Here is a 3,277-nt window from a genome sequence, read left to right as displayed (position 1 = left end):
TACTAATCAGAAAATCTGGTAGCGCCCGGAATCGAACCCGAGACCTCTCAATCTGTAGGCAGGAACTGACCACTAGACCACAGAGGCGGTCTATGTACGTAAAAGTGGGCCAAATCTAGAACATTAGATGTTAGATTAGATTAGATTAGATATTTGACAGTTACGGTCTTGTTTTTGTGGGGCGTCCTTTCTGACGAGAGAGGTCCTTGCCAGCGCAGTCTTTCTCGGGTCTGAGTCCCTTGGGACTCGCGACCGTATTTTACTGTCATCTGAGACATTCCTCTTTGTCGCCTCGTACGACTCGCAGGGCACGGTGGAGATATTCGACCCTGCCTCCACACCGGTATATCTAAAAGTCATTTCCCACTCCCGTATTCTCTTATATCCTCTCGGCACGGACCACGCCCAGAAAACACAGTCCCTCTATTGTTGCATGGCGCAGACCTCACACAAAACATGTGTCACGTGTCAGACTGCCAGTTCGTTGGTCCGTTACCAGCACTGGGTGAGGTGCGGACGACATAGAAAACGCAGTCTCATCTATTATTGCGTGTTGGAGCGTGTTTACAGAGCTGTTGCCTGGCAATGCGTTGATCAAATCCATTACAGTATAATGAGATGTACACTTCCCAGCTGATGCGATTCGGCCACAATTATCCTCTTTTAGTACAACATTCGGTTCATAGATGGCGTATGGATACATGAAATATATTCAGTATTCCGTTTAACAAGGAATATGATGTTTGTTATTTTGCCTGTAAAGCCTCTGTGTTGTGATATTAACAAGGAAAGCAGTCATATCCCTAGCAAAGAACGGTCATTTCTCCTGGCAGTGAATATGAATTACCACGTGCTGTACCATGACACGTAAGCAGATTTAGTATCAATGTCACGCCATATACTACGGATGAAAGGCCATTGGAGGATCGACCTATACTGTTCCCACTTTTTGAAGCTCGTTATTTATAACGTTTTACTTTTGCAAATGTAAACAAACTAAACAAATGGGTTAAGTATCGGTAACCACCTACGAGATTATAATGGTAACTAGCTGCTAGCCTACACGACGCTGTAATCCAAAGGACCACAACCTGAAGGTTTACTTGTGGCTATTGATATGTTTTTTAGCATACTTTTCCTTACTTTGAAGCAAAAGTGGGATTATGAGATCATTGTAGCAGTTCACCCATCCGAGCCAACTTTAGAATACCTTAGCGGTAATTAGGATTTACGAAACGTATAGTAAAGTCGGTATAGATAACCATTTGTCTGATAAATTTGCTATCCAGAATGGTCTAAAACAGGGAGATGCTTTATCGCCACTCCTTTTCAACGTTGCTTTAGAATATGCCATTAGGCAGGTCCAGGAAAACCAGGTGGGACTTAAATTAAACGGGACACATCAGCTGTTGGTCTACGCCGATGATGGGAATCTACTGGGTGATAATGTAGACAGCATAAAGAAAAACACACAGACTTTAATTGACGCAAGTAAAGAGGTTGGTCTAGAAGTAAACACAAAGAAAACTAAGTATATGTTGCTGTCTCATCACCAAAATGCAGGGCAAAATCATGACTTAAAGATAGGAAACAAATGTTTTTAAAATGTGGCAAAGTTCAGGTATTTGGAACAACGATAACAAATCAAAACCTGATTCAGGAGGAAATTGAACTCGGGTAATGCTTGCTACCATTCAGTCCAGAACCTTTTGTCTTCTCATCTGCTGTCCAAAAACATAAAAATTAGAATATACAGAAGTATAATTTTGCCTGTGGTTCTGTATGTTTGTGAAACTTGGTCTCTGACATTAAGGGAGGAACATAGACCGAGGGTGTTTGAGAATAGGGTGTTGAGAATATTTGGACCGAAGAGGGATGAAGTGACAGGAGGTAAGAGAAAACTACATAATGAGGAGCTTCATAACTTATACTATTCTCCAAGTATAATTAGAATGATCAAGTCAAGGAGGATGAGGTGGGCAGGTCATGTAGCACGAATGGGGGAGAAGAGGAATGCATATAGAATATTGGTGGGAAAGCTAGAAGGAAAGAGACCACTGGGAAGACCAAGGCGTAGGTGGGTGGACAATATTAAAATGGATCTTAGAGAGATATGATGGAATGGTATGGATTTGATTGGTCTGGCTCAGGATGGGGATCAGTGGAGGGCTCTTGTGAACACGGTGATGAACCTTCGGGTTCCACAAAATGCCGAGAAATTCTTGAGTAGCTGCAGAATTGACCGCTCCTCAAGAAGGGCTCAGCTCCATGAGTATGTAAGTAGATAAGGTATTTCGGATTTATTCATGAAAGTTATGTTCTGCGTTGTAACGCCGTTTGGTCCGGTAGAAGCCTGCCGACGTTTCGGAGGAACGTGTTACCTTCGTCTTCGAGGTGTCGAAGAGTAAACTAAACAAAGCCACTTCCTTCTTGCTAGTTTCTTGCTCGATTATTCTTGACCCTGAAGATGGAGGCAGTGTCTTCTTCCTGAACATCGGTGGACTTATATCGGGCTGCACGGTGTTGTATCGTAGGAGGGAGTAATCTACATATTCACCGTTGTGAGAACCTCAAATCCAACAAAGAAAGCCATGTGCTTAAAAATACAAGCCGTAGATGAACCTGTATGTGTATTGGTTTAGTTCAATGGCAAAGGCGAGATCTATTTTTGACGCATGTTTTATCAAGACTTCTCTCAGCCTACAATCAGTCGTTGATTTGACAGCCATATTTATGTTCGATCGTAATGATTTTGTTAGTCTTTTTTTTTCGGAATGCATGAACCAAAGGTTAACGTCCTTTTTGTGCTACTCTGTAACCAGAAAATTTGTATTACGCATTTATTTCGGAAATGGACGGTTTCAATTCCGCATAACGTTGTGCTATTCATATAATTTCTTTTGTCAGTTGTTAGGCCCGTTATGGATTACATGTCTTAATAGAGCGAGCCATAAACACACTACCCCTCCTTATCCCTATTCATGGGGCATTTTTGAGGTGGTAACGTTGGTAGTTGGTATTGGCCGTGCCGTTCCATTATCGCTGCTTGCAGCGCCTCAGTGCGGCAGCGACAGAAGTGAGGCAGACCTGACCTTGTTGAGAGAGAGAGGGAAACAAGGAAGACGGAGGAGGAAATATACAGGCGAAGAGAAGAGAAATATTAAACTTACCATTTATTTTATACAAGCCTGTAACTCGAAATTTAGCAGAAGGGATTATCAGAGAACACGGTAAGAGCTTGTAATGTGATGATATGGGACTGGGAGAGTGTAGGAGT

This window comes from Cryptotermes secundus, unplaced genomic scaffold, assembly GCF_002891405.2.
Source record: "Cryptotermes secundus unplaced genomic scaffold, Csec_1.0 scaffold2, whole genome shotgun sequence".
NCBI lineage: Eukaryota > Metazoa > Arthropoda > Insecta > Blattodea > Kalotermitidae > Cryptotermes > Cryptotermes secundus.
The sequence above is the reverse complement of the archived record's forward strand: the minus strand, read 5'-3'. Positions refer to the sequence as shown.